Raw genomic sequence first — 12,680 nt, 5'->3', positions numbered from 1 at the left:
ATGCCGGTGATGGACTGGGGTGGACAAATGTAAGGAATCTTACAACACCAGGTTATAGTCCAACAGTTTTATTCGAAAATCACAAGCTTTCGGAGGCTTTCTCCTTTGTCAGGTGAGTGTGGAGGGGGGACTCGGTTTTGGGGTGAGGGAAGAGGGGGAGACAGGCTGTGAGGGTTTCAAATCAGTAAAATAGGTCCTTGAAATGTGGCTCATTCCAACCTGCAGTTGGAAAGATTATCTGTAATCACCAGGCATTGTTCTCTGACTATAAAGCGGTACCTTTCATGGAATCCCACACTCACCTGACGAAGGAGAAAGCCTCCAAAAGCTTGTGATTTTCAAATAAAACTGTTGGACTATAAACTGGTATTGTCAGATTCCTTACATCTCTCTGTAAACACCCTGAGGCAGTGAAACACTCTCTGACAAACTGTTCACAGGAACCAACCCATCAGACTTGGGGAATAGACAAATACCTGGGACTGGAAATGAGCCTCCCACCAACAGAGCAGAGAGAAGGAGGAAATCATCACACCTTCAAGATCTGGATCTGTTTTGTCTTTGGAGCAGGTTCTGGTTAATTTTAATGCTTTAAAGTTATGTTATGGGACCAGTGAGACTGAGACACACACACACACACACACACACACACAGACTGTACAGTCAGGAGACACGTGTCCCCTTGTACAGACATTGGGTTTGAATTGAGCTGAGCTGTGCCACAAATGAATATGGGATTAAAATCTCAAATTCCAATCAGTTTGCTCCCGAGCTTCCCCATGTGTCTGTGTGGTCCATTACAATACAATTTCACATGGGGGCCCAAAATGGCTTCGGAATTAACACGATTTCTTTCTGAGTTGTCGGTGACCTTTTCAAAAATTAAACTTCAAACTAAGAAAACATTTGGAGGCTGTTTTCACATTTCGGCTCTCTGCGTGCTGCAGGACGCTCCCTGAAAGAGCTTTTAATTTCAATTAAGACCCCCAGATATGTCACATTGTCAGCCTCTGAATAATAGTTTGATCCACTTTGTGTTATTTCTGAAAAGTTGCACTTGCAATGAACGAAGGGAGGAATTTGGGCTCGAACAGATGGTGATATTCTGTCGGACGGTCGGTACTGAGGGAGCGCTGCACTGTCAGACGGTCAGTGTGTGTCTCAGTGTCAGCTCCTGTACAATGTCCCAGTGATCCTCCAGTGTCCCCAGAATGTCCCAGTGATCCCCCCAGTGTCCCCAGAATGTCCCAGTGATCCCCCAGATGTCCCAGTGATCCCCCAGTGTCCCCAGAATGTCCCAGTGATCCTCCAGTGTCCCCCAGAATGTCCCAGTGATCCCCCAGTGTCCCCAGAATGTCCCAGTGATCCTCCAGTGTCCCCAGATTTCCCAGTGTCCCGTGAATGTCCCAGTGAACCCCCAGTGTCCCCACAATGTCCCAGTGATCCCCCAGAGTAACCCAGACATTACTCACGTGGCCCCCATCGGGTCCAGGCTGCGGTGAAGGTCTCAGTCAGTCAGTCCCCAGCGGTGAGAACGATTCTTGGCCCAGGATTCCTCCTCCTCCTTCTCACAAAATGTCTCTTTCTGGATCATCTCCTTGCAGCATTTCATCGAAAAGTTTCCTGAGGCGGGAGACAGAGAGAGAGAGAGAGGGAATTGATTAAAATACAAAAGCAAGGGATTAAAAAGGCACAGCAAGAGCCCAGAGCTCCCTCCCCTCCCATTCCCCTCTCCCAGTTACACCGACAATCCCTCAGCACCAACACGGAGACACAAATCCCGGTTACAAACCAGAGAATCCAAAGAGAAAAGTTGGGAGAGAGACAGAGAGAGAAATACACCCAGGACAGGCTGGAGGACCCCCGGCAGACTGAGAGATTGTCCCCACCCCTGGGGAGGGTTTGGGACGAGACTCACGGCCATCCCCTACCCCCCGGGGAGCTCCCTGCTTCAGCCTTTGAGATATGAGACTGAATCTCAATGTGTCTCCCTCAGGGACCTGTCCATTCTCATGTTAATCCAGGACAGCCCAGGGCAGGACTGGTTTGACCAGGAGACCTGTCTGCTGGAATGAGCCACATTTCAAGGACCTATTTTACTGATTTGAAACCCTCACAGCCTGTCTCCCCCCTCTTCCCTCACCCCAAACCGAGTCCCCCACCCTCAGCCTGTCTCCCCCTCTTCCCTCACCCCAAACCGAGTCCCCCCCACCCTCAGCCTGTCTCCCCCTCTTCCTCACCCCAAACCGAGTCCCCCCCCACCCTCAGCCTGTCTCCCCCTCTTCCCTCACCCCAAACCGAGTCCCCCCCACCCTCAGCCTGTCTCCCCCTCTTCCCTCACCCCCAAACCGAGTCCCCCCACCCTCAGCCTGTCTCCCCCTCTTCCCTCACCCCCAAACGAGTCCCCCCCCACCCTCAGCCTGTCTCCCCCTCTTCCCTCACCCCAAACCGAGTCCCCCCCCACCCTCAGCCTGTCTCCCCCTCTTCCCTCACCCCAAACCGAGTCCCCCCCACCCTCAGCCAGTCTCCCCCCTCTTCCCTCACCCCAAACCGAGTCCCCCCCACCCTCAGCCTGTCTCCCCCTCTTCCCTCACCCCCAAACCGAAGTCCCCCCCACCCTCAGCCTGTCTCCCCCTCTTCCCTTCACCCCAAACCGAGTCCCCCCCACCCTCAGCCTGTCTCCCCCTCTTCCCTCACCCCAAACCGAGTCCCCCCCCCACCCTCAGCCTGTCTCCCCCTCTTCCCTCACCCCAAACCGAGTCCCCCCCCACCCTCAGCCCTGTCTCCCCCCCCTCCCCCCGTGACCCAAACACCCTGCAGGACCCTCACCGACACACGTCCCGCTTTCTGGCAGGACACCGTTCTCTCTCTCTCTCTCCCCTTCTCTCTGTCTTTTTCTCTCTCTGTCCCCCCTCTCTCACTCTCCCTCACCCCCTTCACTCTCCCTCTTTTCTCTCTCTCTCTCTCTCTTTTTCTCTCTTTCTCTCTCTTTCTCTCTGTCTGTCTTTCCCCACCCCCCTCCCCTCTCTCTCTCTCTCTCTCCCCCTCTCTGTCTTTTTTTCTCCCCCTGACCCTCTCTCTCTTTCCCTCTCTCTCCCCCTCGGCCTCTAACAACCTCTGACACTGAGACACACACGGGGCCGTACAGTACCAGACAGGAGTGAATCGTTCCCTTTTACCCACTGTGTACTGTACACGTACAGGAGTTGACACAGAGACACACACGGGCCGTACAGTACCGGAGTACTTTTCAATCAAGAGAAATTCAGAGACAACAGAGAGAGGGGCAGAGAGAGAGAGAGAGAGGGGGAGAGAGAGAGGAGGCGAGAGGCAGAGGGAGAGAGGGGGACAGACAGAGAGAAAAAGCAGAGAGAGCGAGGGAGAGGAGAGAGGAGGCGAAGAGCAGAGAGAGAGAGGGGGACAGAGAGAGAGAAAAAGACAGAGAAAGAAGGACAGACAGAAGAGAAGACAGGAACAGAGAGTGAGGGGGAGAGAGGCAGAGAGTGAGGGGGAGAGAGGCAGAGAGTGAGGGGGAGAGAGCAGAGAGTGAGGGGGAGAGAGGCAGAGAGTGAGGGGGAGAGAGGCAGAGAGTGAGGGGGAGAGAGGCAGAGAGTGAGGGGGAGAGAGGCAGAGAGTGAGGGGGAGAGAGGCAGAGAGAGATGGGAGAGAGGCAGAGAGTGGATTGGTCCCTGCCTGGTGATTTACCCGATTCCCGCGAGCAGCCAGGCCTCTCTGGGCTGTTTCATGGCTTCTCACCAGCAATGGGGGGCCCCCATCTCCCACCTCACAATAAACTCTTTCAATCAGATGCTTCCTCTCACCCTCACACATTACCACTGTTGCAAGCCGCACACCCACAACCCACAGGTCACACACACACTGGCAGCTATTCAACCATGACAGGCACATCACCCAAACACCCTGCAGGACCCTCACCGACACACGTCCACTTTCTGGCAGGAGACCGTCTCTCTCTCTCTCTCTCTCCCCCCCCTCTCCCCCCTCCCCCTCCCCTCTCCCTACCCCTCGGTCACCCTCGTCTCTCTCGGTCACTCTCTCTCTCGGTCACTCTCTCTCTCGGTCACTCTCTCTCTCGGTCACTCTCTCTCTCGGTCACTCTCTCTCTCGGTCACTCTCTCTCTCGGTCACTCTCTCTCTCGGTCACTCTCTCTCTCGGTCACTCTCTCTCTCGGTCACTCTCTCTCTCGGTCACTCTCTCTCTCGGTCACTCTCTCTCTCGGTCACTCTCTCTCTCGGTCACTCTCTCTCTCGTCACTCTCTCTCTCGGTCACTCTCTCTCTCGGTCACTCTCTCTCTCGGGTCACTCTCTCTCTCGGTCACTCTCTCTCTCGGTCACTCTCTCTCTCGGTCACTCTCTCCCCATCTCTGCCTTTTTCTGTCTCTCTATACCTCTCCCTCTGCTTTGCCTCTCCCCCTCTGTCTGCCTTTTTCTCTCTCTATCTCTCTCTCCCATCATCCTCTCTCAAAGGCTCTCCTTCCCCTCTCTCTCTCCCCCTACTCTCTCTCCATCATTCTCGCTCTCTTTCTCCTCTCTCTGTTTTTCTCTCTATCTATCTGTCCCCGTTGCTTTCTCTCTGCCTATCTCCCCCTCTCCCTCTGTTTTTTTACTCTCTCTGTCTCTCTCCCTATCTCTCTCTCTGTCCCTCTCTCTCCCCCTCTGTCTGTCTTTCTCTCTCTCTTTATCTGTCACCCTCTCTCTGTCTTGGCCTCTCTCCCCCCCGCCTCTCTCTCTCTCTCTCTCTCCCCCTCTCGGCCTCTCATAACCTCTGACACTGAGACACACACGGGCCGTACAGTACCAGACAGGAGTGAATCGTTCCCTTTTACCCACTGTGTGCTGTACATGTACAGGAGCTGACACTGAGACACGGTCTCTGAGAGGGACAGAGAGAGATGGGGAGAGAGGCAGAGAGTGGATTGGTACTGCCTGGTGATTTACCCGATTCCCGTGAGCAGCCAGGCCTCTCTGGGCTGTTTAATGGCTTCTCACCAGCAAGGGGGGGCCCCCATCTCCCACCTCTCAATAAACTCTTTCAATCAGATGCTTCCTCTCACCCTCACACATTACCACTGTTGCAAGCCGCACACCCACAACTCACAGGTCACACACATTGGCAGCTATTCTACCATGACAGGCACATCACCCAAACACCCTGCAGGACCCTCACTGACACATGTCCCACTTTCTGGCAGGGAGTCCCTCTCTCTCTCTTCTCCCTCTCTCTGTCTTTTTCTCTCTGTCCCTCTCTCTCTCTCTCTCTCAGCCTCTCTCCCCCTCTGCCTTTTTATCTGTCTCTCTCCCATCTCTCTTTCTATCCCCTTCACTCTCTCTCTCTCTCTCTGCCTCTCTCACCATCTCTTTGCCTCTTTCTCTCTCTGATTCTTTCCCTCTCTCTCTCTGGCCCCATGTCTCTGTCTTTTTCTCTCCCCCAGTCCCTTTCTCTCTCTCTGCCTCTCTCCCCGGTCTGTAATTTTCTTTCTCTCTCTGTCTGTCTTATTCTCTCTCTCTCCCCCTCACCCTCTGTCTTTTTCTCTCCCTGTCTTTCTCTATCTCTCCATCTTTTTCTCTGTCTCTCTGTCCCTCTCCATAAGAACATAAGAAATAGGAGCAGGAGTAGGCCAATCGGCCCCTCGAGCCTGCTCCGCCATTCAATAAGATCATGGCTGATCTGATCCTAACCTCAAATCTAAATTCACATCCAATTTCCTGCCCGCTCCCCGTAACCCCTAATTCCCTTTACTTCTAGGAAACTGTCTATTTCTGTTTTAAATTTATCTAATGATGTAGCTTCCACAGCTTCCTGGGGCAGCAAATTCCACAGACCTACTACCCTCTGAGTGAAGAAGTTTCTCCTCATCTCAGTTTTGAAAGAGCAGCCCCTTATTCTAAGATTATGCCCCCTAGTTCTAGTTTCACCCATCCTTGGGAACATCCTTACCGCATCCACCCGATCAAGCCCCTTCACAATCTTATATGTTTCAATAAGATCGCCTCTCATTCTTCTGAACTCCAATGAGTAGAGTCCCAATCTACTCAACCTCTCCTCATATGTCCACCCCCTCATCCCCGGGATTAACCGAGTGAACCTTCTTTGTACTGCCTCGAGAGAAAGTATGTCTTTTCTTAAGTATGGAGACCAAAACTGTATGCAGTATTCCAGGTGCGGTCTCACCAATACCTTATATAACTGCAGCAATACCTCCCTGTTTTTGTCTTCTATCCCCCAAGCAATAAAAGCCAACATTCCGTTGGCCTTCTTGATCACCTGCTGCACCTGCATACTAACTTTTTGATTTTCTTGCACTAGGACCCCCAGATCCCTTTGTACTGCAGTACTTTCCAGTTTCTCGCCATTAAGATAATAACTTGCTCTCTGATTTTTCCTGCCAAAGTGCATAACCTCACATTTGTATTGCATCTGCCAAATCTCCGCCCACTCACCCAGCCTGTCTATATCCCCTTGTAGGTGTTTTATGTCCTCCTCACTCTCTACTTTCCCTCCCATCTTTGTATCATCTGCAAACTTTGATATGTTTCCCCCCTCTCTCTGCCACGCTCTCTCTGCCTCTCTCCCCTTGTCTCCCTGTCCTTTTCTCTCTCTCTGCCTCTCTCCCCCTCTCTCTGCCTTTTTCTCTGTCTCTCTCTCCCTCTCTCTGTCTTTTTCTCATGAGCTGACACTGAGACACACAGGAACAAACTTTATATGGTATCAGGAGTTAACCCCTTACATGCTGTTTCTAGCAATACAAAAATATAAGTTAAATTAGATGGTGGGGAGGGCAGGAATGCTGTGGACCCAATCGCTCATCTCTGCCCAGCTCCGTCATGCCAGAATATCACCATCTGTTCGAGCCCAAATTCCTCCCTTCGTTCATTGCAAGTGCAACTTTTCAGAAATAACACAAAGTGGATCAAACTATTATTCAGAGGCTGACAATGTGACATATCTCGGGTCTTAATTGAAATTAAAAGCACTTTCAGGGAGCGTCCTGCAGCACCCAGAGAGCCCAAATGTGAAAACAGCCTCCAAATGTTTTCTTAGTTTGAAGTTTAATTTTTGAAAAGGTCACTGACAACTCAGAAAGAAATCGTGTTAATTCCGAAGCCATTTTGGGCCCCCATGTGAAATTGTATTGTAATGGAACCACACAGACACATGGGGAAGCTCGGGAGCAAACTGATTGGAATTTGAGATTTTAATCCCATATTCATTTGTGGCACAGCTCAGCTCAATTCAAACCCAATGTCTGTACAAGGACCACGTGTCTCCTGACTGTACTGTGTGTGTGTGTGTGTGTGTGTGTGTGTGTGTGAGTCTCACTGGTCCCATAACATAACTTTAAAGCAGTAAAATTAACCAGAACCTGCTCCAAAGACACAACAGATCCATGATGTGGAGATGCTGGTGATGGACTGGGGTTGACAATTGTTAGACTATAACCTGGTGTTGTAAGATTCTTTACATTTGACAACAGATCCAGATCTTGAAGGTGTGATGAAATCCTCCTTCTCTCTGCTCTGTTGGTGGGAGGCTCATTTCCAGTCCCAGGTATTTGTATATTCCCCATGTCTGATGGGTTGGTTCCTGTGAACAGTTTGTCAGAGAGTGTTTCACTGCCTCAGGGTGTTTACAGAGAGAGAGAGAGAGAGAGAGAGAAGCAGCTCCCATCCTGGTCTGAAAGACCCAGTCAATGAGAGATTTATAAAAACAATCCAGCCCAGTGCAGTTAAACCTTGTCCCCTATTAATCCAAACACACCATATTGTGAGCAAAATTCAATATTTCACAGGGCCAGTGAGTCCCAGACACGGATTGTACCCACCTCCCTAAACGAAACTCAACTCCTTACTTTAAAAAGTGTCTGTCAAAACACAGCCCGTTTAGGGACTGAACCCCTCAAATAACCGTTACACTCAACATTGCAATCTCTCAGTGAATCGTTCCCATTTACCACTGTGTACTGTACATGTACAGGAGCTCACACTGAGACACACACGAGCCGTACAGTACCAGACAGGAGTGAATCGTTTCCTTTTACCCACTGTGTACTGTACATGTACAGGAGCTGACACTGAGACACACACGAGCCGTACAGTACCAGACAGGAGTGAATCGTTCCCTTTTACCCACTGTGTGCTGTACATGTACAGGAGCTGACACTGAGACACACACCGGCCGTACAGTACCGGAGAACTTTTCAATCAAGAGAAATTCAGAGAGACAACAGAGAGAGAGAGAGTGGCAGAGAGAGAGAAAAGCACAGAGAGAGGGGGCGAGAGGCAGCGAGAGAGAAGGGGAGAGAAAGTGAGAGAGAAAGAAAGGCAGAACGGGGAGAGAGTCAGAGTGGGGAGAGAGTCAGAGAGAGAGAGGGACAGAGAGAGAGCAAAAGACAGAGAGAGGGCGAGAGAGGGAGGAGGCGAGAGGCAGAGGGAGAAAGGGGGACAGAGAGAGAAAAAGACAGAGAGAGCAAGGGAGAGAGAGAGAGAGAGAGGAGGTGAGGGGCAGAGGGACAGAGACAGAGCGACAGAGAGAGAGAGGGGAAAAGACAGAGAGAGAGGGGAAAAGACAGAGAGAGAGGGGAAAAGACAGAGAGAGAGGGGAAAAGACAGAGAGAGAGGGGAAAAGACAGAGAGAGAGGGGAAAAGACAGAGAGAGAGGGGAAAAGACAGAGAGAGAGGGGAAAAGACAGAGAGAGAGGGGAAAAGACAGAGAGAGAGGGGAAAAGACAGAGAGAGAGGGGAAAAGACAGAGAGAGAGGGGAAAAGACAGAGAGAGAGGGGAAAAGACAGAGAGAGAGGGGAAAAGACAGAGAGAGAGGGGAAAAGACAGAGAGAGAGGGGAAAGGACAGAGAGAGAGGGGAAAAGACAGAGAGAGAGGGGAAAAGACAGAGAGAGAGGGGAAAAGACAGAGAGAGAGGGGAAAAGACAGAGAGAGAGGGGAAAAGACAGAGAGAGGGGAAAAGACAGAGAGAGAGGGGAAAAGACAGAGAGAGAGGGGAAAAGACAGAGAGAGAGGGGAAAAGACAGAGAGAGGGGAAAAGACAGAGAGAGAGGGGAAAAGACAGAGAGAGAGGGGAAAAGACAGAGAGAGAGGGGGAGAGAGGCAGAGAGTGGATTGGTCCTGCCTGGTGATTTACCCGATTCCTGCGAGCAGCCAGGCCTCTCTGGGCTGTTTAATGGCTTCTCACCAGCAAGGGGGGGCCCCCATCTCCCACCTCACAATAAACTCTTTCAATCAGATGCTTCCTCTCACCCTCACACATTACCACTGTTGCAAGCCGCACACCCACAACTCACAGGTCACACACACTGGCAGTTTGTGATTCCCGTCAGCAAATCCTCCCCTTCTAGTACCCTGTAAAAGGAGTTTACAAAAGTCATCACTGTAAGTACAGGATAGAAATTCAGAACAAACAATTCGAATTTCTATGGAACATTCTTTCCTCCGTTTTTTCCCCAAAGCTGTAAATCCCCATCCCACACACTCTCCCTCTTCCCTGTGCTGAAATCCAAACCGAGCACAACATTTACAATGTGCTCGGAGTGTTCTCCATTCTCTGAAGGTGCTGACTCTGACTGGGTTCAGTTCTACACTCACTGGTCCCCCTCCCTCTCCCTCCTCCCCTGAAGATGCTGAAACTGGCTGCTTCAAATCTGCACTCAATCTCTTCCCCCCTCCCTGTTCGATCTCTTCCCCGCTCCCTGTTCGATCTCTTCCCCCCTCCCTGTTCGATCTCTTCCCCCCTCCCTGTTCGATCTCTTCCCCCCCTCCCTGTTCGATCTCTTCCCCCCTCCCTGTTCGATCTCTTCCCCGCTCCCTGTTCGATCTCTTCCCCCCTCCCTGTTCGATCTCTTCCCCCCTCCCTGTTCGATCTCTTCCCCCCCTCCCTGTTCGATCTCTTCCCCCCTCCCTGTTCGATCTCTTCCCCGCTCCCTGTTCGATCTCTTCCCCCCCCTCCCTGTTCGATCTCTTCCCCGCTCCCTGTTCGATCTCTTCCCCCCTCCCTGTTCGATCTCTTCCCCGCTCCCTGTTCGATCTCTTCCCCGTTCCCTGTTCGATCTCTTCCCCCCTCCCTGTTCGATCTCTTCCCCGCTCCCTGTTCGATCTCTTCCCCCCTCCCTGTTCGATCTCTTCCCCCCTCCCTGTTCGATCTCTTCCCCGCTCCCTGTTCGATCTCTTCCCCGCTCCCTGTTCGATCTCTTCCCCGCTCCCTGTTCGATCTCTTCCCCGCTCCCTGTTCGATCTCTTCCCCGCTCCCTGTTCGATCTCTTCCCCCCTCCCTGTTCGATCTCTTCCCCGCTCCCTGTTCGATCTCTTCCCCCTCCCTGTTCGATCTCTTCCCCGCTCCCTGTTCGATCTCTTCCCCCCTCCCTGTTCTATCTCTTCCCCCCTCCCTGTTCGATCTCTTCCCCCCTCCCTGTGTGATCTCCACCCTCCTGTTTAAAACCCAGGGGCTCTGAGAAGGAATTAACCCCCGGGGTAACAGACAGACATTACTCACGTGACCCCCATCGGGTCCAGGCTGCGGTGAAGGTCTCAGTCAGTCGGTCCCCAGCGGAGAGAACGATTCTTGGCCCAGGATTCCTCCTCCTCCTTCTCACAAAATGTCTCTTTCTGGATCATCACCTTGCAGCATTTCATCGAAAAGATTCCTGAGGAGAGAGAGAGAGAGAGAGAGAGAGGGAATTGATTAAAGCAAGGGATTAAAAAGGCACAGCAAGAGCCCAGAGCTCCCTCCCTCCCATTTCTCCTTCATTGACAGACACTCCCGGACCGATCACCATTTCTACTTCATTTACAGACGCTCCCTGACCGATCACCATTTCTCCTTCATTTACAGACGCTCCCTGACCGATCACCATTTCTCCTTCATTTACAGACGCTCCCTGACCGATCACCATTTCTCCTTCATTTACAGACGCTCCCTGACCGATCACCATTTCTCCTGCATTTACAGACGCTCCCTGACCGATCACCATTTCTCCTTCATTTACAGACGCTCCCTGACCGATCACCATTTCTCCTTCATTTACAGACGCTCCCTGACCGATCACCATTTCTACTTCATTTACAGACGCTCCCTGACTGATCACCGTTTCTCCTTCATTTACAGACGCTCCCTGACCGATCACCATTTCTCCTTCATTTACAGACGCTCCCTGACTGATCACCATTTCTCCTTCATTTACAGACGCTCCCTGACCGATCTCCATTTCTCCTTCATTTACAGACGCTCCCTGACCGATCTCCATTTCTCCTTCATTTACAGACGCTCCCTGACTGATCACCATTTCTCCTTCATTTACAGACGCTCCCTGACCGATCCCCATTTCTCCTTCATTTACAGACGCTCCCTGACCGATCACCATTTCTCCTTCATTTACAGACGCTCCCTGACTGATCACCATTTCTCCTTCATTTACAGACGCTCCCCGACCGATCACCATTTCTCCTTCATTTACAGACGCTCCCTGACCGATCACCAATTCTCCTTCATTTACAGACGCTCCCTGATTCGATGAGTCACGAGGTTTGACGCTGACACTGCGCATGCTCGGAGGCCGCGGGCCGTGTGTTGAGTTTCGGGTCTGATCTAAACCGGAGCCCCCGGAGTGCAGAGAGAGAGAGGAGAATGTTCACTGTTTGATATTCGGGCCCGGGGCCGCACTCGGGGTTTGTGAAGTCCCCGCCCCCTCCCCCGGGGTTTATTAACCCGCTCCCCCCGCCCATCTCTCACCTGTTGCCGACACGATCTCGGCCTCACTCCCCGCCCGCCGCGCATGCTCAGCTCACACTGCCCGGGTGATTGACGGGAGCTCCGGACCAATAGGAAGAGCGGAGAGGGGCTGGAGGACGGAGCGGGCGGTTGGTCCTCCAACCAATGGGAGTGGGTGAGGGGCGGGACTTGCGGCACCGAGTGGGCGGGGCTGAGCCCGGATCTCCCTCATTGGCTGAAACTCTGCATCAATTTTAAACCTGATTGATGTCAAACTCGAGGGAAAAAACTGGACTTTAATAAAGGACAAAGAGGAGGGAATATTGGAGGGAATAACACAGTGTAGGGATAAAATGGATTAATTCAGGACAGACAGCAGGGAATATTGGAGGAAATAACACAGTGTAGGGATAAAATGGATTAATTCAGGACAGACAGCAGGGAATATTGGAGGAAATAACACAGTGTAGGGATAAAATGGATTAATTCAGGACAGACAGCAGGGATTATTGGAGGAAATAACACAGTGTAGGGATAAAATGGATTAATTCAGGACAGACAGCAGGGAATATTGGAGGAAATAACACAGTGTAGGGATAAAATGGATTAATTCAGGACAGACAGCAGGGATTATTGGAGGAAATAACACAGTGTAGGGATAAAATGGATTAATTCAGGACAGACAGTAGGGAATATTGGAGGGAATAACACAGTGTAGGGATAAAATGGATTAATTCAGGACAGACAGCAGGGATTATTGGAGGGAATAACACAGTGTAGGGATAAAATGGATTAATTCAGGACAGACAGCAGGGATTATTTGAGGAAATAACACAGTGTAGGGATAAAATGGATTAATTCAGGACAGACAGCAGGGATTATTGGAGGGAATAACACAGTGTAGGGATAAAATGGATTAATTCAGGACAGACAGCAGGGA

The 12,680-nt window shown here is 51.5% G+C and overlaps 1 long non-coding RNA gene across 1 annotated transcript; it reads right to left on the bottom strand.

The window, feature by feature from the left end:
• Positions 1-1,472: 1,472 nt before the first annotated feature.
• On the bottom strand, positions 1,473-11,796 carry LOC137319307 (uncharacterized). Its single transcript, XR_010962070.1, has 3 exons — positions 11,762-11,796; positions 10,526-10,676; positions 1,473-1,623 (listed from the first exon to the last, which is right to left on the bottom strand). It is a non-coding gene; the product is annotated as an uncharacterized lncRNA (long non-coding RNA).
• Between the last annotated feature and the right edge of the window lie 884 nt (positions 11,797-12,680).

This window comes from Heptranchias perlo, unplaced genomic scaffold (genome assembly GCF_035084215.1).
Source record: "Heptranchias perlo isolate sHepPer1 unplaced genomic scaffold, sHepPer1.hap1 HAP1_SCAFFOLD_810, whole genome shotgun sequence".
NCBI classification, from domain to species: domain Eukaryota; kingdom Metazoa; phylum Chordata; class Chondrichthyes; order Hexanchiformes; family Hexanchidae; genus Heptranchias; species Heptranchias perlo.
The sequence above is the reverse complement of the archived record's forward strand: the minus strand, read 5'-3'. Positions and strand labels throughout refer to the sequence as shown.